Genomic DNA, 23,170 nt, shown 5'->3' with positions numbered 1-23,170 from the left:
CACATGTGGTTGTGCGGATGATACACGTCAAAACTCTGGAAGCCTCAGCTACATTATAGTGGATGTGAATAACGCCCCCGCCCTCAGAAGAGTTTCAGGCAACACTTGCTGAGCCATACCTGGCAGCCATGCTGACCTTTACTAGCCTTGTAGATTTGGACAAGTTCTTTAACCTCCTAATTTATGAATAGGCAACAGTGTGCTTCCTTAAAGGATTGTTGAGGATAAAATTACATATTATTTCTTCATAGCATTGTTTACAATTATGAATTTGGTTAGTGTCTAACACTGGAATATGTACCTTTCATGAATGTAGGGAGCATGTCTATTTTTGCTTATCACAAGAGTGATAAGTGTAACGTGCCAGCTGTTGAAAAATATTTGTTAAGGAATGAATAAATGTCAATTAAATTATACAGAGTACCTGGCACATAACTGGAGCTAAGTAAATGTTGGTGCCTTCTTATCCCCCTTCTACTGTAATTAAAGATAAAAAGTGTCTAGGGAGATACCAACAGCATTAAAATTGTTTACCACTTAAATCTATCTCTATGCTTCTTTAGCATTATAAGAAAATAAGAATATGGGATTAAATATCTCAATGATCAAAACAAGAAGTGCTGCACCTTCAAATCATTGTCTCTGAAATTGATTAGATCTGATTTTGTGATTATGCTCCTAGCCAAGTAACTGAGCATGTCCGAATTCTTTTGTAATTAATAACACCTGTAGCCATTAGCTACCTTACAAATTGACGTAACAATAAATACATTTTGCCACTGTGGCAGATATTTCCAAACTGTGGCTTCATAGAACTCCAAGGACTTGCAAGTTGAGTAATACAAGCAACTATATCACCAATATTTTAAAAGGCTTTTATGTTTCCCCACTTTATTAAAAAACAAAGCAAGGCAAAATACAACAGAATAAAACGTGAATAACATGCATTCATATAATTTTTATATATTTCCTCTTAAAAGTTTTGTTCTCCTTCAATCTTTGTTGCTTTTTATTACTTATCTACAGTATATAAATTCTGGGACAGTAACTAATGCATAGTAAGATAATATATCTAGTTACATAAAATCAGATATATTGATGTCTCCTTTTACAGTGTGATGACTTTAATGCTTTTCCATCATCTGCACAGGTTGAGAAGCATTGTGCTACCAAAATGAACCACGTGTTTATAATTGCAATTACAAATGCCCTTTATTTTGAATATACAACTAGCCAGGTTATTCAGGGAGCGAGCTCATGAAGATTATGATTAGGTTAAAGAGACAAACCATATGAGACACAAGATAAATACCCAACAGTAAAATCAGTAATATTAAATATGCCTGAGCTGCAGGGAATTATATCAGAATTTAGCAAAATAAGATAGCACTGTAGGGCAGGGTAACCAGGAAAGCTTTGAAGTTTGCTAAGAAGTTAGAAGAGCAAGGGAAGGTAGTTCAGCTGAGGGGAACAGCAAGACCCACCATTTTGAATTATCAAGGATCTTCTCAGCTTCTTAATGCTTGAAGGGCTTTTTCTTTCTCAGGTGTGTATTCTATTTATATGAGGTATTAAAGTTTTTGGTGTGTGTAGATTTTTCGCTTCATTACTGTATAGTGCAAGTTTTGTGAAGGCAGTATCTTTTTTAAAATTTATTTTTCTCTCCTACAAGCTAACCTCATGTCTCAAAATAGTGACCAACTGATGATAAATCTAGAATTGTATGAAAGTTAGAACTCAGGCTTAAAAATGAAGATTATCGTTTGCAGTTCTGCTTTTAATATTTACCTCTGTAAGTTTAGACAAATTATTTAACTCCTATGAGCCTCAGTTTTTTAAGCAATGCAAGAAAGATAATAGAACCAACCTCGTAAAATTATTGATGTACAAAAAGTGCTTAGCAGTCGGGTACAAAGTAGATATTTTTTCATTATTTAAATTTATTTATTTATTTATTTATTTATTTATTTATTTATTTGAGACGGAGTCTCGCTCTGTTCCCCAGGCTGGAGTGCGGTGGCGCGATCTCGGCTCACTGCAAGCTCCGCCTCCCGAGTTCACGCCATTCTCCTGCCTCAGCCTCCTGAGTAGCTGGGACTACAGGCGCCCGCCACCGCGCCCGGCTAATTTTTTTTGTATTTTTAGTAGAGAGGAAGTTTCACCGTGGTCTCGATCTCCTGACCTTGTGATCTGCCCACCTCGGCCTCCCAAAGTGCTGGGATTACAGGCGTGAGCCACCGCGCCCAGCCCTTAAATGAAATTTTAAATGAATGGATTAACAAACAGATGCATAAAATGTATAGAAATTAATAATAAAAAGAATGACCACTTTATCCATTAAATGATAAAAACGACAAAACCTGGTAAAAATATCTCCTAAAAAGGAAATCAGATGGCAAGAACTTCAACAATTCCTCATATAAACAAGGCAGAGAAAAAGATATCAAAATAACCAATGTTAACTACATTTACTATGATTTTGTAAAATAATGTTAGAAGACAAAAATATCATAGGAAAATAGCATTGAGCTAGGGGATGGGGAGAAAAGCCGATCAGAAAATGTTAAGTAAGATAATAGAATATACAAAATGATAGAATAATACTCAAGAGGGTTTTCAATTTCCCTTTGACTGGAGCGATAATGGAATTGCAAAGGCAAAGCCTATGATGCTGGAGGTGGTAGAGAGCTGTCTTTTTCATGCATTTATGGAGCAGCCAGTAAATTTAGAGGCTGTTTTGGAGTAAGTCGGTTAAACCAACTATGATGAATGAGACTGAATTGGGCAAACAGCTAGGGTTTAATGCTCACCATATCAATTCTTGGCTGGTGAAACCAGGCTTTTAAAGATTTTAGATTTGTTTAAAACCAGACTTTGAAGAGATATGTAAGACCAAATGTGATTGAAGTAAGTGTCTGTCAACAAAATTCAACACTGGAAATGTGTGAAGTTTTTAAGGATCACCAGAAAGGGTTATATCAGCGTACTCTCCTATCAACCCTTTTCCACTTCTTGCATTTTGGTTTAAATTAAATGGAAGTTACACAATGGGAAATCAATATTTTGTTGTTCCAAACACTGCATTCACCTTGGGGGCACAACATTCATGTAATTCTAGCGGGAAATACTTTTGAAGGGGAGTTGAGAACAGCTAGAAAAACGTTGAGACTGATCAAAAAGAGTAACCTCCTAGTACAGTGTTGTCTTTCTAAGTGAAAGTCAAAAAATTTGAAAAACAGAGGCCCTTATTGAAGCTGACACTGTATGGCTTTAATTTATGTCTTAAGTCTGAGAAAATTTCTTCCTTAAAGCCATACATGCACACAAGACTTATAAGAATGAAACATTTTAATAGGAAGCTGTATTCCAGTCTGTAGGTCAAATTCCAGGTGTTATCCAAAGTCATTGACTAATTCCCCTCCACCATCCCAGTGTGTGTTACACTTCCAGAGCTTCCCCAGGCATTGCTGAAAAACAAAGATATGTATAAAATAAATTAGAGTATTTAGTTTCTAAAATAGTAATCAAGTCCAGGGATACCATCTTCAAATTGTTTAATTAATTCTGTTAAGGCATCCATTTCCAAAATATTTTTTATTTATTTGTTCATATTTTCATTTATTCAATCAATCCACAGTTATTTCTTGAGTGATTTCTATACCCTTACTGCTCTCATCAGACTATACTCAAAATTTCACATAGAAAAACATTGCTTTGAATCCTGTTTAATTTTCAATAGTACCTTCTGAAAACGAAATATCTATGAAAGAGCATATTATTAGTAGATACTTGTCATTCATAATAGCTCGTTCTGAGTGAGTAGGCAAAGAAGCAAAGCCTTTCTTTGAGCATTCATGCTAACCATGACTGCATAGGATGGATTTTTGGATAAGATATTATGATTAGATGGTTGGATAGCAAGAAGATTGCCAAATGTTATTATTTGCTCAAGGATGTTGAGGTTCATGTATCACTGGATTCCCAAGGCTCTATGGGCAAAGTACACTAGAAGCCAAGGCACACATTTTAGTTATGGCTCAGGTATCTGCCCCATATCTGTGCTTAGCATACTGTGTGGGGGCTGAGTTGAGTCGTATAATGTTCTCGAAGACCCATCTCCCTTTTACAAGGACTGGTCTTGATGCTGCCTTGAAAATTCTGCCCCTTATGTTCTTTACTTGACTTCATCTAGTTTCTATTTTTGATACATGGGTGGGAAGTGATTCCAAATCCTAACATCTGAACTGGCCACATAAGCCATGACAAATATAGAAGTGGAAAACAAACGAGGTTATAAGGACCTATTATAATGACCTCATCTCATAAAAATCTTCCCACATCAGCATAGCAGTGTGTATTTTAAGAATTCTAATTTGTCTTTGTTTTCTTAACAGGGCTCCTTCTTCATAGGCTGGGGGTGTATACAGAGAGGATAATGGCATTAAACCAGCAAGGAAGTGTCGCTCTCCAGGATAGAATGTATGATTAGATGAGAAACTGAAACTTACAGAGGTAAAAATAGCTTGGCTGTAGTTACACAACTAACCAGTTATTGATACCATAGACTCTGGTTTGACTGAGCCCAAAGCCTCACTCTTTGCACTATAAAACTTTATAGAAAGGGCTTAGTGGCTACTCTTTGCTAATTTTAAGGGTGAATTTCTAAAGTCTCTTAAGGATAGCATAATCAGATTATTCCATAGCTTATGTTAATTTATAGCATTGCTCCACATTCTAGAATGTAGGTAATCATAATGGTAATCTGTATAACCTCCAATGTTCAGTACTCATATAAAGTACCAGTTATTCAAGTAACAGCATTACAATGAATGATTTCATTTCAATCCTGGAGGTGAAATATTATTACCTCCCACCCTGTCTTAAAGAACATTGAAGTTCACAGAAAAGAAATAACGTATTTAAAGTCCTTTAAGTGTTAGACCCAGGACTGATTCCTGTTCAGGAGCTCTCCTGCACTAATTAGTCACTTTTTAGCCAGTTTGACATACCCCTCTAGTTGGTCAGCAGTTTATATGACATTAAAAGTCTTTCAAAAATTCCAAAAAGACCAAAGATCTAAATTACCAAATATCAAAAAGATCTAAATTATGAAAAATTCCACAAAATTTAGTAAAAGCAAGAGGAGGTAATCTAATAATCAGACTTCCAATTATATACACAAAGCTCATTTCAAGACAAATAGAAGAACAAACTTCAAATATTATTCTACTGATATGGTGTGACTGTGTGTCCCCACCCATATCTCATGTTGAATTGTAATTCCCAATTGTGGGGGAGGGACCTGGTGAGAGGTGATTGGAGCATAGGGCCAGATTTCCCCCTTGCTATTTTTGTGATAGTGAGTTCTCATGAGATCTGGTTGTTTAATAGTGTATAGTGTATAGCACTTCCACCTTCTCTTTATCTCTCTCTCCTGTCACCATGTGAAGATGTGCTTGCTTCCCCTTTGCCTTTCCGCCATGATTGTAAGTTTTCTGAAGCCTCCTTAGCCATGCTTCCTGTATAGCCAGTGAAATTGTTAGTCAATTAAACGTCCTTTCTTCATAAATTACCTGGTCTCAGGTAGCTCTTTCTAGCAGTGTGAGAATGGACTGATGTATCTGTTATTTGCCACTAGAATATTGGGCACTGTACTACACATGGGAGAAACAGTGGTGAACAAAGTAAATACTTTCATGAAGTTTTCTGTCAGTGAGATTCAGTGTACACATGTGAAAGACATAAGAATTATGTAACATACCATAGTAATTAAGAAGAATGAAATATATCTATAAATATCAACAAACATAAATTTCAAAAATATGTTGTTTACAACAGAAATGGTATAATATTTCTGTAAATTAAAAACATACATAGTGCAATACTACATTATTATTAATGTAGTTTGTGTGTGTGTGTGTGTTTAAGTATTAAGAATGAGTTTTAAGTGTGTAAATCAAACTCATGACAGTGGTTCTCTTACATCAGGGCTGGAAACAAATAGGACTAGGAATAGAGATCAAAGTAGCCCCCACACAGAAGAAAACACTGGAAGGAAATGAAATTAAATGTTAATTCTAGGTTGTGGATCATTTTGTTATAGTCTTTGTGATGGTTAATTTTAGGTAGCAAGGTGACTGGATTAAGCGATACCTAGATAGCCAGTAAAGCATTATCTCTGGGTGTGTCTCTAAAGGTGTTTCCAGAAGATATTGGCATTTGAATCAGTGGACTGATTAAGGAAGATCCCTCCCTACTAGAAGTGAACAGACACCTGCCAATCAGCTGAGGGCCTAGATAGAACAAAAAGGCAGAGGAAAGGTGGATTTGTACTCTTTCGCCTTTCTTCTTATACCTTTGGCTATCAGAACTTCAGTTTCTCTGACCTTTGGACTACAGGACTTACAACAGTGGCCTTCTGCAGTTCCCAGGCCTTTGGTATCTGACTGAGAATTGTATCATTGCCTTTCCCTGGTTCTGAGACCTTTGGATTTGGACTGAGCCAGACTACCAGCCTGTGGCAGGACTTGTCAGCCTCCATAATTGCATGAGTCAATTCTCCTATCAACAGTCATCCCTTGTCATATGTGGAAGTTTCAGGGTCAGCCCCGCATGACTCATATATATAAATATAACATTGGCCCTTTCTATACATAGGTTTCATATCCTGTGAACACTGCATTTTCTTATTTATTTATTTATTGATAGTCTTGCTCTGTTGCCCAGGCTGGAGTACAGTGGCAGGATGATAGTTCACTGCAGCCTTGAACTCCTGGGCTCAAATTATATCCCTGCCTCAGCCCCCAGATTAGCTAGGACTACAGATGTATAGTCCCAGCTAAAAATAAAATAATTTCATATTTTTATTTTTTTGGTGGAGGAGTCTTGCTATATTTCTCAGGCCAGTGTTGAACTCCTGGCCTCAAGTGATCCTCCTGCCTCAGCCTCCCAAGTACCTGAGATTACAGGCATGAGCAGATACTGTATTTTTTACCTGCTTTTGGTTGAAAAAATAGTGTATGTGGACCAGTGCAGTTCAAACCTATGTTGTTCAAGGGTGTATTATATGTGTGTGTGCTTATATATGTATCTCGTTCTGTCTAATTTTCTCTCTGTTTCTCATCTATCTTTGGAAAATGCTAACACAATCTTCTTTATCCTTCTGTGTGTGAGTAAATTTTTCTTATTAAATAAATTAGAAAAACACAGAGTGGAAACACATAAAAGCCAGTTTAGGGAAATCTCTGTGGAAAAACTGATGCTTAATTTAGGACTTACAGGATGATAGTAATTTTCTGAGTATAGAAAAAGGAAGTGTATTACAGATAAATGACTAGCATGTTCAAAAGCCTGGAATGAGAATGATCTTGGTTTGTTTAGAGAATTTCCCCTTCTCTGGATTGCTCTTATACCCCAGATTAGCTCCAAAATTGAAGTAATGGTAGAAGAGAGGCAGCAGTAACTTGGCTTGGGAATTCAAGCAGGGAATTGGCTTGAATTCATAGGAAGATGCCTACTGGGGGCTTAAGAAGCCTGGGAGTGCTTGCCACATGGTCCTGTACTTGGCCACATTTGCTACTGAACACCAGTTGAACATGGGGATCTCTCTGCTGGATGTTACAGGCAAAACCAGCAACTGTGAGTAAGAGGGGAGATTTGGGCTGCATTCCAGCTGATGTTAACACTACAATATTTTCTCGACTGTCAGATTTAGGCTGGCAGTGTTTCAAGGAATGCTTCTTTCTATACCTAAATACAATTTTGCCGATTCACAGTCAAAAGGGTGTGTACTTTAAGGTAATTGTTTTATATTTTTTATTTCTTTTGGGCACCTTTCCCTCTATTCACAAATGATGATAGGGGATGTAACTCCCCACAGGACCCTGATTCTTCTTTGTAAAATTATGAATCTGCATTGATAGCTGCCTGGGGTCAAGGATATAGGTTTTGACCTTGAGACAGATCCAAATTGTTGGGTTCACACTCTAGTGCTAACATCCCCCTGTTATAATTCCACTTTTTCAAACTGATTCATATAACTTGAATGGAAAATCCTTGCTAAGATTTTGAGAAGTGGTTTATAAAAGGGATGGGTATTCAATGTCTTGTAAAATTACTTATTTAAAGAAAACTCTAATTGCTACAGGATATTATTGAGACTTAGGAAATCAGTTTTATAGATTTGATATGATCAGACAGAATCACTTTCCAAAAAAAAAAAAAAAATTGATAGATTCATTGGTTATTTCTTTCCTGGTTTAAGCCAGTAAATATTTTTCTGACATTTAAAGGTTCACTCCCACTCTTTTGTATGAGAAGGTATTATATAAATATCAGTGGAACTTTGGATTGAGTTCAAAGGCAGGTTACCAGGAATGAGCCAAATTTACACTAAAAGCAAGGATTTATGCACTTTGTAAATGCCTTACCAGTACTCAAGAACATTTGAGAGTGGTCATTGTTCCTAGAATGTCCTGTCGTGTAGTGAAGTTTAAAGGACAGTAAGCTCTTTGAACACCTAGTATTGTGTAAATGGCACGATGAAAGACAGAAGTTAGCCCAAAAATCTGAACTCTACCACCTCTGGACTTTTTGTCTGCAATGACTGAAAAGTTCCCAAAACTGAGTCAGCAGAGTGTCTTCACTTAATAGCTGACCATTTCTTAAATATCTTACCAGAAAGTATGCTGTATGGATGTTACTGCCAAGAGATCAGAAGTTCCTATCATTCTTGGTATTATAGCTCAAAAAAAACGGACAAAAGATAAGTTTTATTAAGTCCTTCAGATCTCTACATATTTTCCTAGGTTAAAATTTGTCACTTTAATTTCACTCATTTCTGGTTAATACATTGAAATATTATGGATATCGAAATCATCTTATATTTCTCTTGAGCTCTAGAAAAATGTGTTCATCCAGATACTGTAGGATTGCAGGGAAGACTGGCTCAACTGCAGGGATATGGAGCTAGACTACTTGGATTTTAATCCTGCTGACATCTTTTAATAGCTATGTGACTTTGGGAAAGTAACCAAAGCTCTCAAGATTCTTAGTTCTTTACCTATAAAGTAAGGATAATAATAATAATACTATCTCCTCTTTATCGTGTTGTTATGATGATTAAATTATAGTTGAGACTTAAATGCTGTGGGTTTGAACTGTGTGGGTCCAGTTATATGTGGATTTTCTTCTACCCGGAGACAGTAAGACCAACCCTTTCTCTCTTCCTTCTCCTCCTCAGCCTCAACATGAAGATGATGAAAATGGAGACCTTTATTGTTATCCATTTCTAATTAATGAATAGTAAGTATATGTTCTCTTCATTAACACCATTCTTTCTCTTACTTTATTGTAAGAATACAATGTACAATGCATATTGCCATACAAAATGTGTTATTTGACTATATTATGTTATTGACAGGACTTCTTGAGAACAGTGGGCTATCAGTGGTTAAGTTTTGAGGCAGTCGAAAGTTATATGTGGATTTTCAGCTGCAGAAGGGTCAGTTCCCTTAATCCTGTATTGTTCAAGGATCAGCTATAGTTACTATTTGAAAACTACTTAGAACATTGAGCAGGTAGTAATATAAGTGTTTGATTTATAACCTTAGCTTGGATATCTCATTGATATCTATATGTATCTTTGCATCTATATATCCAAAATTTACCTAATTGTGTTCCCCTCAAATTGGTCTTTCTCCTGTGTTATTTATGCCTCTAAATGACACCTTCACTCCTTAACCTGGTTGCTTAAGTAACACCTTTGATGCCTCGTTTCCTCAACTTTTCACCCTTACGTTCTTTTAAAATGTGACTTTGTTTTTCCTTTATCAAGAGGTAGTCTATTTCCCTTTCCCCAAACCTTGGCAGGCTCTGTAACTTGCTTGATATAGAGAATAAGGCAGAAGTGACATTGTATGACTTGTCAACTTAGACTTTAAGAGGCCTGAAATTGTGCATTTTTATTCTCTTTGAAACATGTCGCCGTGTAGAGAAGCTTGGGCTGAACTGGGTGATCAGACATCATACACAGAGAAGGAGCAAAAGAGAGATTACACAGAGGAGGAACAAGGTGTGCAGTGGACAGCCAGTGCCAAGACCTCAGAAATGTGAGTAGTGGAATCTTGTTGCATTTTCTGGCCTTGGTCAAACTGTCCCAGCTGACACCAGGGAAGCAAAAATGGGAAGATTCCTTTAAGCCATGGATGAATTATTGATCCACAAACTTGTGAGTTATTATTGTTGGATTAAACCACCAAGTTTTTGGATAGTGTTTATAGGTAGCTAAAACAATCACAAAGTGCTATCTATTATAACCTTTGAGTATCGCTCAGAATTATCTACCTGTTTTCATCTCTGCCACTCCCCAAGGTTATACCATCTTTCTCTCACAAGTTATTGCAACATATCTCAACTAGTATTCTGATTTCTTGTTTCATCCTTCATTAATCTACTCCTATTACACAATGAGATGATTTAAAAAAATTTTAAAAACCACTATGTTACTTCTCCTGTTAGAATACTTATGAGCTACCCATACTCCCATGTATGCCTTATGAAAGACTTCGTAATCTAGCTCCTTATTACATCTTCAGGGTTTTTTGTTTGCTTGTTTGTTTTTACCTTTTTCTTTGTGCTCTATGCTTTAACCAGGAAGAAGTTCTTAAAAGTGTTAGAACCTGTTCTGTAAATGAAATTTTATTCATCATTCAGTTCTCAGCTCAGAAGTTGCTTTCTCCAGAAAAATACTCCTCATGAAGGAAGACTGACTAGAAACCCCTTCTGTTTCAGCCTGTTCCTCCATGAGATTACACTTATTAGGATATCCTTCCCCTTCCATATGGAACTTTCTGTTTATTTGTCACTTTCTTACTTGATCCTGATAAATTTGAGAGCAACTCTTTTATTCATGGTTGTAGCCAGTGACTACTAATGAATGGACAGCTAGAAAAGTTCAGTAAACATTTGTTGAATGAATTGGTGAATAATATTGTGCCACTTTTCAGATGATGTAATGATTTTTCCACAATACTAGAAAAAAATAGCCATTGATTCTTTTTTAAAACTTGATGGTATGTGTTTGCAAAGAGAGGAATAGGAGGGTGACAACAGGACCAATCTAAGTTTTCCCGTCTCAGTTCACCCCTGACCTTTGACATGGGAGATGAACCAGTCTGGGCATGCCCCGTCTCTTCACTGTTACATTGGCTGTAATAAGCCAGTAATCTCTTGTGCACTGCAGAACATGTGGATATTGCAGGAAGTTAAAATCAAGATGTCAGCAGGACTGTGTTCCTTCCTGGGGGGTCCATGGGATAATCCATTTCCTTGCCTTTTCCAGTTTCTACAGGGCACACACTTTGTTTGGCTTGCAGCCTGTTTCTTCCATCTTCTCATTCAATAATGTTGCATCTCATTAACTATTCTTCTATATCACATCTCCCTCCTTGATTGCAACCAAGAAATGTTCTCTGTTTCAAGGATTCATGTGACTAGATGGGCACAACTAGATAATCCACAATATTTTCCCCACCCCTGAATCCCCCATATTTACTAAACACCCCCATATTTACTAAACAATTTGCATTCATTTTCTATTGCTATCATAACAAATTACCACAATGTTGGTGGTTTTAAGCAACAAATTTGATATCTTATACTTTCATAGGTCAGAAGTCTGACATGGATCTCATGAGGCTAACCTCAAGAGGCTAATAGGGCTGCATTTCTTTCTGGAGACTCTAAGGGAGAATCTGTTTCCTTACCTTTCCTAGCGGATAGAGGTCTCCCACGTTTCTTGGCTCATGACCCCTTTCCTCCATCTTCAAAGCCAGCAACATCACATCTCCCCGACCCTGCTTACACAGTCATTGCAGGCGTTTACCATTCCCAGATGGGAAAGGTTTCTCTGATCTTCAAGGTTCATGTGATTAGATTGGGTTCATCTGGATAACCTAGGCTAATCTTATCTTGATGTCTTGTGGGTGTAGTAACATCTGCAAAATCCCTTTTGCCATGTACGGTGACATGTTCACAGATTCCCTGGATTAGGATGTGAACATTTTGGGGAGTCCATTATTCTACCTACTAGAGGTATTCTTTCTATTTTCTATGTTACTGCAGGCAGTAGTTTTTCTGTTTGTCTACTATACAGCTCAGGTTCCCCTTTCCATAGCTTCCAATACCAATTGCCTTGCTGTCCTTCCAGACTCCACTAAAAATGTTTTCAAGGTCCTTTGGCCTTCTACCAGTCACCTAATGCCAAAGTCATTGTCACCAAATGATTTAGGTTTCTATTACAGCATCTACTGGGTATAAACCAAAGATGTGCATGCACGTGTGCATGCACACACACACACACACACTCTCTCCAAATAGATTTAAGTGCTTAAAGAAAACAAAATGATTTAAAGAAAATACAGAAGAGTTTATAATCTTTTGATCTAGAGGTCATAAAGGAAATCCTTAATCATTTAAGTGAATAATATTTCAAAAGTCTGTAGAGCAAAGGCAGAGAGAAGAGAAAACAGAAGAGAGTTCAGGAGAAAATGTTTGCTTGATGGATCCTAAATAATAAATTAAGAATCATATATTGTATTTTACAAATTATCATGTGAGGACAGAGGTCGGAGAAAAATAGAAGTGTTTAAGAAAGTTACAAACGTTGGTCAACATTAATACTTGTTAGTAAAATGCTAATTAAAGCAACATTTTAATTGGGACCCATCAGATTAGGAACTTTTTGTAAAAAAAAATCAATAAACATCCAATTTTGAGGAGACCTGGGAGAAATGAATACTTTCTATTACTGGTGATAAGAAAGTATGTTGCTACAACTTTTTGGAATTAATTAGGAAGTGTTAGAATAGTAATATTCTTTGACCAAGAGTTTCACCAAAGACATATAACACAGCGTTGCATAGTTGCGTAAACATGCACACACATGTAAGTGATCGCTCACACAAGAATGCTCACCGGCAGTGACAACTTCCTCTCTGTAACACGGAAATGATTGGAACAGCTTCAATGTCTAATAATCTGAAAAGTGTTACATTCATTACAATAAATCCACACAATGGTATATTCTGTAGCAATAGAAATTTGGGTGGACCTAGATGTAATGACTGAATGTTTCTATGACATTATTGAATGAGAAAGCTAGTTGCATATTATTACTACTACTGACACTATTCCCGCTACCGTATTCACTAGCTAAAATTTAGTGAGGATTATTTGTTTGGCACTGCCCTACATATGTGTCAACTTGTGTCAGCTTTGCTTAATCCTTATAACCACCCAGGTGGTAGATATTATTACTATCTTCATACTACTGAAGAGGAAACCAAACACCAAAAACATTAAATAAGTTGTCAGGATCACATGACTAGTAGATTTAGAGCTGGGATTGAATCCAGATAATCTGGCTACAAAACACACACTTTTTAGTCACCACAGTATTCATTAACAACACATCAACTATTTCCATGTGTCAGGCACTCTTCTCAGTGATAGAACACAGCAGTAAATAAACCAGACCAAAAAAAAATCTGCCTAGATGAATCTCACACTCTAATGAGAACATGACAACAAAAACATAAAATATATGTTATTTATAGGGTGATAAATCTATGAAGACAGATAAGCCATGATCAAGGATAGGCAGGAAATAGGTATAGGAGATGAGGTTTCCGTTTTAATAATTAGGAAATGTCTTAATAAAAGGAGATGTTTGGATAAGGCCTAAGAGAGGTAAGGAACTAAGCCTCAGAAATGTTTTAAGGAAAAACATTCCAGAAAGAAAGTAAACAGCAAATGCAAAGTATAGGCATGTATAGGTATGAACTCATGGAAAGTCAAAACAAACAAAAATATATTTGGCATTAGTTGTATATGTATATTTAAGTACATACAAATATTCTAGAAGAAAGCATATTAAAACACCAAAAGGAATTGTATTTGTAAAGGAAGTGGGATGTGGCAGTTGTGTGTGGTTTGTGTGTGTGTGTGTGTATGTGTGTGTGTGTATGAGAGAAAGAGAGTAAAAGATGCGGGGGCTGGGTGCGGTGACTCGCGCCTGTAATCCCAGCACTCTGGGAGGCAGAGGCAGGCAGATCACGGAGTCAGGAGATTGAGACCATCCTGGCTAACACGGCAAAACCCCGTCTCTACTAAAAATACAAAAAAATTAGCCGAGCGTGGTGAGCTGAGATTGCGCCACTGCACTCTAACATGGGAGACAGAGCGAGACTCAGTCTCAAAAAAAAAAAAAAAAAAAAAAAAAGGGGGGGACTTTTTTACCTTTGTCTTACACATTCTATTTTGTTTTAATGTAGGAATGTGATTATGTGTTACTGATTTGGGAAAAAAATGTTTTGAGAACATCAACGCACATCATGTATGAGCCAGCATAAAAGCATTATACTAATTGTGTCATACATATGTACACCAGCACATTTTAAGGTTCATGCAGAAACATAATAGTCTTCTTTAACATGTTCTGTAACACTTTTATAAAGAGAAAAATCAAATGTATTTACAAATATGAAGATATAGTGCATGCCTTCAAAAAAACAATTGAAATAAGCAGCAAAGGAATCAACTGGAATTGCCCTGAAGAGATTCACGGTTTTCCTTCAGTGAAAATGTAGTATTTTCCCGAGATCATATATCAAACTTTTAGTTCAATAATTCACCCTGACATAAGCTACTGTACTTACAGATTTACTATACATTATGCAGGGCAAAAGGGCAGAAGACTAGGAAACTACACACGTCTTGAATTATGTGTGAATATGGGCTGATAAGTTTTACAAAAACGCAACTGACAACATGAATCACATTTAGATCAATATGGCTTGCAAACCTGAAGGATCATGCTTAAAATCTAATTATATCTAAAAAACTGAATGGATCTAGGGAAAATTAAAAAAGAAAAATATATTAAATGACATATAAGCAATTGTTCATTCTGACATTTATATGTATATATCGTTTTAGATAGGGTAAAAGGAAAAGTGACCATATAGATATTAGTAGAAAATGAGATATAACTAGAGGGAATTACTACTTTTTACAAAATGAAGTTCCAGGCTAAATGCTAAAATGTCTTTTTTTGTTGTTTTAGGATGTGAGGACTTAAGGTGTGACACATACAAATAATATAATTAATTAATTATCTTCAAGATTAATTGTAGACAAATATAAAACAGAACCTAGAAATAAGTACAATAGTAAGAAATTAACAACCATTTCTACAAATTTATTTAATTTCAAAGAGATCCTGGAAACCAAGAAGTTTTTAACATAATAAAAATACGTTTGAAATGCTTAGAGACAGAAACAAACAGAACCTCTTAAACTAGCTGGTTTCTTATAAAGTATGGAGAAATTTCTGAAATATTAAACATAGGAAGCACAAATACAATGGCAACACACAAGAAGAAGAGGGTAGGTGGGTGTGGATGGAGGGGATAAAAGGCCATGCCATTTAGGAATTCTCATAGAAGCTTTTTAATTACATAGGCCAGAGAAATGAAGTATTTTATTTTGTCGCATTTTGAAAGAGTTCCCAGACTTTAAAGAAAATTAAAACCCTATTTAGTTTATTTGTTTGTTGTGTTTTGAGAACAACAAATTCTACAGATGGGTTTACACAGGCAATTCAAAATGGATGTTTTGAATTGAAATATATTGCTTTATTCCAGCTCAAATTTAAGGTGACAGGATTAACTCTTGTGAGGCCTGAAAACAACATTTTATGATCAGATCTTGGAACAATGAACAATTCCATGTTATCTTGGCATTAACTGGGAGTTTTTAGATATTCTTTTATTTTTATTCAGATAGATCTCTCTTCACTTGACTTGAGGGCAAAGTAGTCTGTTGGCTCTCCACTTATAAACAACACCCCTCCTTTGACAAGCAAAGTAATTCAGACCTCCCTACCCATGTGATTATAGGACTCAATTGGCAGGAAATATAAAATTTGGGGGAAATTATTATTGGGTTCCATGGGCTAAAAGAACCAAACAGCAGCAATCTACTCTTGCTCCGAAATCATGTCTTTGCTGCTGCAGTCTCTTCCTCATGCTCGTCTGCTCTCCAATCAACCCAAATTGCCCTATTCATGTCATATCCCTCAGCTGCAGTTCTTAAAAACACATTCTGGCTGCGAGAAGCACAGTGAATTCACAAGGAGCCTAGTGCCTTCCCCCACAAGCTCCAGGTTGAGGAATACGCTACTGCAGACTGAGGACAGACATCTTCCTGGCTTTTTGGGCAAGTGATGCTGATAATATTGCTTTCATGGGCAATACAACTCGACGAGTGGGTTTGGTTGGGCTAGGACCAGAAAGGGTACCATGATAATTTTTTTTTCCCCTAGGTGCATGGAGACAGCCCTTTGGCAGCCACACTCCTGTAGCTTCTATTAACGCACATGCAAGACCTGTCATCAGTCAACATTTTTCTGTCTGCAAATGATAGAAACTCACCTCAAAGTCACTTTAGAAAATGGGGTAACAGAAATACAAAATTAAATAAACTGTGGAGCAACCAAACCTGGAGGAAGAAGGAATTGGGGTGGCTTCCGAGACTTCGGGGACTCAGAATTCTCTTTCTCTTTCTGGTCTCTCTGCTTTTCGTTGTATGTTGGTCTTGTCCTCCCAACACAGTTTTTCACTTGAGCCTGAACTACAGCCACTTAAAGCTCCAGATTTACTCACAACTGCCCAGCGTGGCTTCCTGAGAGGGAAAGCTCCTCTTCCATTATTTCTAATTTGGAAAATGTTATGGAAAGTATCTGATTGACCCAGCCTGAGACCAATCACTGGCTAAGGAGAAGAGTATGTTAACAGTTCCCATTCCCACATGTAACAGTACAGTGTGGAATCTGAAGATCAATTTAGATTTCATTAGAGAGGCTTGGCAGACAAAATAATAAATGCCCACTTTAGTCTCACAGTATCCAGCCAGCGAAAGAGCAAATGGGACTAGCACTATCACACCTCTATTCTCTATTTCTTGCAGAGTGCTCTACAATTTTCAAAGTATTATTTTTAAGTGCAGTGTCTCTTGAATTCTCAAATAACTCTGTTAGGTTATTATCGCTATTTTCCAAATGTGTAAACTTATATAAAGTACAGTTGTACAAAGAGATTTTGTCATCTTCCCCAAGTAAATGGAAAGAAGTATTCAAATCTCAATCTTTCAAGCTCTGACCCCAAGCTCTTTGCAATGAACAACATGCGCTAAGGAATGTGTGTTGCTAGTAACCCACTATGTGCTAATGGGAGATCAAGGTATTTTCGTTGCTTGTAACTCTTCACAAATATGGAACAACCACTAAACACTAACAATATTTTTCACCAAATATCAAGTCAGGAGAAGGAGAAAGGGAAGGAAAAGGGGAAGTGGAAGAAAAAGTAGGGGAAGGAGAAAAAGAAAAACAAGCAAACATAAAATAACCAGCTTAGATTCACTCAATAATAATAATGATAATAAGCTGTCTAGAGAGGTTACACAACTTTTCACATAAATTATTGCATTAAATGCCACAACAGCATAGAAAAGAAAAAAAATTTATTTCTATTTTGCAGATGAGCTTTAGGGAGGTTAAGAAACTTTCTATAAACAGTAAATGTCGGGGTTATTTTTAAATGTCAGGTCATTGACATTTTGCCACAGAGGCTATCACCCTGGTTGCTGATCCTTCACTGCTCTTCGAATGTTTTTTTTTTTTTTTTTTATTTTACACTAAAATCTCTAGTGTGTAAAAAACCTCAATGGAGGTTGATGGCAGGACTTCAATGTTAGTAGGTACCAGGACCTCTTGAAATTTAATACAAATTTTTGTGTGAATATATTTCTGGTGGGAGGGTCCTTAACTTTTACCTGATTCCCTAAAACTCTGCAACCATCCCACAGTAATATACTTACAAACCAGTTTGTTTCCCTTGCTGTAAATTCATTTCAAGCCAGATGCAGTGGCTTATGCCTATAATCCCAACATTTTGAGAGATGAAGTTGGGAAAATCACTTGAAGCCAGGAGTTTGAGACCAGCCTGGGCAACATCGCAGGATCCTGTCTTCCCCCAAAATAAAATAATTAAAAATTACTCTGGTGTGGTGGTGCATGCCTGCAATCCTATCTACTTGAGATGCTGATTGAGGTTGGTGGATGGCTTGAGCACGGGAGTTTGAGGCTAGAGTGAGCCATGCTTGCACCACTGCACTCCAGCCTGTGCAACAAAGTGTAACTGTCTCAAAAACAAACCAAAAAATTCAGTTCAGTTAAACACACTTTGATTGAGCACCCACTGTGGCCAGCATCACCTTGAATGCCGAGGGTGCTAGGTGCTTTGGTCCTTGTCTTCAAAGATCACAGCTGACACTCAATGTACAATATCATTTCTTTTGTTTCCTTTATAAATCAGACTGTATCCTGCTGATGATATATATGTCTATACGATTTTATTCTGCCCCCAACCAGTCTTATTTTGAAATTCTCCAAACGGCAGCTAAAATACCACTATCTCAGTGCTCAGTGTTTACACAAGTGGGCTGACTCTTCAGTATGCTCCTAGAACACAAATAGCTTTCAACAGATTTGCTGCCTCCCCATAGCTCCTTCTGGCCATATTCACTTTAGCTACAGTGCCCATGAAAAACCTGTACATGTGATACACTAGGATTTCAAGTGGGCATCAAGAGCAAGGGTGGGCAGAGATGCACAGTGAGAATAAAGGAGGCCACACGGTGCGTCTGTTGATTGCTACAGAGTGGCAGCAGTGGGCATTACTGGAAAAAGGTTGGAAGAAAGCCACGAGCTGCTCCTTACCATCTCAGGATATCAGGAGGGGTGCCCTCAGTGTTAAGAATGACAGAAGTCATTGAGATGTACAAAGGAGTCGGTGTCTGGGTGGTGGTGGGGTCTAGCAAGAGAAGAGGGCTGCTATCATAGCAGCTTGAAGTCTGATTAAAGTGCAAATGCCAAGTGAAGAATTTCTTCAAAAGAAAAGCACAGTAATAGCAATATATCGAAGTTGTTTGGGGCTATTCATTTTCAAAATACAGCCTATTACACAATGAAAAATAGGGCAACCTGATAGAATAGACAGAGGGCCTTTTGAGACAGAAAATATCAATAGATAAGATCATACCTGTAAGTGGAAAAGGGCAAAGGGATTCTGAGCAGCAAGTATTTGAAAAGTACTGTTCCAGCCCTTTCTTTTATAGTTCAATATTGCACCACCACATTCAATACAAAATTCAGTAGAGTATTATATTTCAAAGTCTGGCCATATTGAAGTTACCTAAAAGGCAAGGAAGCAAAGTCTTTCATCACCCTCATTGTGAATGTGACAGACTTTCAAAGGAAAACTGCCTCTGTTTCTGATAGTTCATTCCCATTTCACAAAGATGTGTCGGGATCAGCCCGTGTCCCTGCCCTGGCAGGCACTGCTTCCCTGACTGAATCTACTTTCCTGCTTTCACGCACAAGCCTGAGCCTGGACTTCCCTAGGGACTGGAAGTTGCTTCGGTAGAAAATATATTAAGATGCTTCTTTGTGAAGGCAGATGGTTTGCTTCCTGCCGAAGCTGTCTTACTTCTGCTGCCTCATGCCTGTTTCTTCACTCCATAGTCAGGTTTCTTGGCCCTAAGATAGAGCAGAAAGTCGGTTTAAGCCGGTGTGCACCTATAGTCCCAGCTACTTAGGAACCTGAGGCAAGAGGATCCCTTCAGCCCAGGAGTCTCAGTCTAGTCTAGGCACTATAGCAAGACCCTGTCTCTTTAAAAAATGAAGTCTGCATAATAGAGTAGAAAGAGATGGAATTCAGAGTAAAGAAGATGAATTCTAAATCTGGCTACTAATTAGAAAGATGAGTTTGGCCAAGTTACTTAGCATCTCTGAGCCTAGGTCTCTTCTTCTTACAATGGGGTTATTAGTTTGAGCACAGTGCCTGTCAGATTATGGTTTGTTGCTATTGTTGTCACTTTGGCATGTTTTGCACCGCCACTCCTTGATTTTCTGCTTTCCTTTCATCTCCAGTGTATTGCCTCATTTATGTCTGCCTACTCGGCTGTTGTCTTACATGTGTTCTTCTGGTTCCATCTACCTGTCCCTTGTGTTGTTCAAACCTATGTTTTGTCTACTAAGGAAAGTCGAACTTTGGACAGATCTTTTGATGCTGCCTTGATCACTGCTTTTGTGTGTGTGGTGGCCAAGAATAGAAGCTGCTCAGATCTGCTGCAGGGAGTAGAACTGACTGACAGCCCCAGCCACTGCCCTGCAGCCTCTACTGCGGCATTCACACCGAGGCCTTACTTCCTGCAAGCTGCCCTCAACCAGTGACAGAGTATGATGACCACACTGTCATAGCCAATTTTACGAGTAAACTTAAACAGGTGTTTGGTCAAACATTAGTCTAGATACTTCTGTATTTTTAATATGAGATTATCATTTAAATCAGTAGACTCTAAGTAAAGCAGATGATCCTTCATTTCATCTAGTAATCTTCTAGCAGATGGCCTTTGGACTTAATCTGCAACTCATCCCTGGATCTTCACCTTGCCCTGAAGAGCACATATACCAATTCCTTTACATCTCTCTCTCTTTCTCTTATGTGTAATAAACAAACACATCCTATTACAGATATGCACATATATATGTATATGTTTGTGTGTATGTATCACAACCTGTGGGTTCTGTTGCCCTGAAGAACCCTAACTAATACGCATAAAAACAGGCCAATTCTTGCAAGATGTGAACTCCTTCAACACACAATTTTAACTTCAGAACTCCCCACTGGCCCTTGCTGAATCTTTCTGGAAACGGCATTGTTGCCTGTGACCCTTTATATCTGATATTCCTTCCTCTTTCTCTCCTTCCACGTGTGTCAGGTCTGCATCATGGTCAGAGTGCACCCCATGTAGGGTACTCCTATGGCGCACCCCATACAGTGCACTCCTATTCCCTCCACAGATATATCTCCTGTAGTTCTAGTCTGTTTTAGTGTCCATTTCCTGGTAAATTTAAACTAATACAATATGCTTGTTCCTCTGCTCTCAATCTCAGTTTTTGTCTCCAGCTTTGTTTCCCACTACTCTTCTGCATGGTCCTGAATGAAACTTTTCAAACAGTAAAAAGTTGTTATTCATCTGGGTCAAGTGTGCATCCTACCTTTAATGTCAAAGCGAGGACTTGTTAACTTAACCGCACAGCGAGGACTTGTTAACTTAACCACACTGTATACCTTTCAGATAATCCCAAATGTGCCAGATTCATGCTTGCTTTGGCATCTGATCCCAACTCCCCCAATCTCCAACCCTCTTCTATCAGACTTTCACCTTTGAATTTGAATACAAATTTCCCCAGGAACACTTTTTCCATCCCTTAGACATGGGTTATATGCTATTCCTCTGTGTTCCTAGAACTTCTTGTGCCTTCCCTAATATAGGGTTTATTAGTCTATATTCTAATTGCTTGTTTACTTCTCCAATTTTCCCCTTCTACTCTAAACACTTCGAGATGATAAACAGTACCTTGTTCATTGTTGTCTCTTTAATGAGTGGTTCCATAGGTTATCAATGAATATTATTAAACAAATGAATTCCAAGTCATGAAAACGTCCAGAAAAGATGATTTTGTATTTCTAAGACTTGGTATAAACCGAATTCTTAAAAATAAGCTCTTAGATGACTGTGTGTGTAACTTCCAAGAAGGCAGTAAAGGTCAACTCCTTGAGTTCTTGTTTATTTCAGGGAGTAAGCCGGGGTAGAGGAGGGAAGGAATTTAGAAACATTTCCTTTGCCAAAGAAGTAGTGTCTAGTCCCTATTGATAGTGGGTTTTAAGCTGCTTAAGAAGACATGCATTAAAATGTGTAGCAAGACACCTGACACACAATAGATTTTCAATACTGACCAATAGCTTTCAACCCTACTTTCCGTCCTTCCTTTCCTTTCTCTGATTTCATCTCATCACCCTTCATTGTTGTTTGATAGCTACAGTATGGGCTAAGTAGACATTGCTGGGGGTGAGGGGGCGGATAGTCTTAAGGGAGAAACTCACCTTTTCCATTGCGAAACCTTTCCTACTCCCCCATGCCTCACAGCGTGAAATCTGTAAGTACTTACTGAGTACCTTCTAGGAGCAAAGCATATTCCTAGACACTGAAGAGAAAAGGGGAAAGGAGATAAAAATGTTTATGACAAAAAATCTCTGCTTTCTATTAATGTATAACCTAAGGAGGGGGAGACAGACACATAAATTAATTCAAATACAAGAGAGACTGTGAAAACTGCTTTAGAATACATGTTCACACACCGTCTCTAATAGGATCTTATGGAGAAAGTTTAATCTCAGCCCACCCCTGTGAATGTGTAACCCATTTGATACCTTGCTCAGTAGTTGGTATCCAGCTCAATGGCATTCCACGCAGGAAGCTCTTAATGTTAACTATGAATTACATAAAGGTTTTCTCTCATTTTCATGTAAATTCCATGTTATCTAATTTCATCGACTTCCTAATATTATTGGCAAAAGTGAACAGAAGTACTCAACTAGCTTTTTTGTTTTAATATTTCATTTGTTTACCCTCTTCTAACAAATTTCCTCTTTCCTTTCCAAATGTAATAATCCTGGCCTTTTTCATCTCTTCTCATGTGGATCTAATCATTGCACTTACAACTCCGTAGGCCTCTCCTGCCGTCTCTTTGCTGTGAACAGATCCTTTATTGAGATGTTCACAATGACTGCCAGACCTTTCTCCTGAAAGATTATAGTTAATCCAAAATCTATCAGTGTTCATTCATAGCTTAAATTATTTCTTATAATATAAAGTACATTTTTTTTATCTTGGCTCAATTTTATCTGACATCAGATTATTCAACTACCTAATTTTTGCTGGACCCTTGTGGAGTTCCTCAAAATATTCCCCACTCCCGACTAGCCTAAATAATTCTCCATCACCAACACATTTTGCAACCTCATTATTCAGAAACGTTTCCAGATTGATTGGTGTTAACATATACCAGAAACTTGGTTCCAATATCATTCCCTAGTGCACCTTTCTATTAACCTCCCTTCAGACTAACAACATCATTTATTTCAATCTTTTATTTTCATTGTTATCCAGTATTTTTTAGCATCAAGGATCTACAGACAAAATG

This window comes from Macaca nemestrina, chromosome 1 (assembly GCF_043159975.1).
Source record: "Macaca nemestrina isolate mMacNem1 chromosome 1, mMacNem.hap1, whole genome shotgun sequence".
Taxonomy (NCBI): Eukaryota; Metazoa; Chordata; class Mammalia; order Primates; family Cercopithecidae; genus Macaca; species Macaca nemestrina.
The sequence above is the reverse complement of the archived record's forward strand: the minus strand, read 5'-3'. Positions refer to the sequence as shown.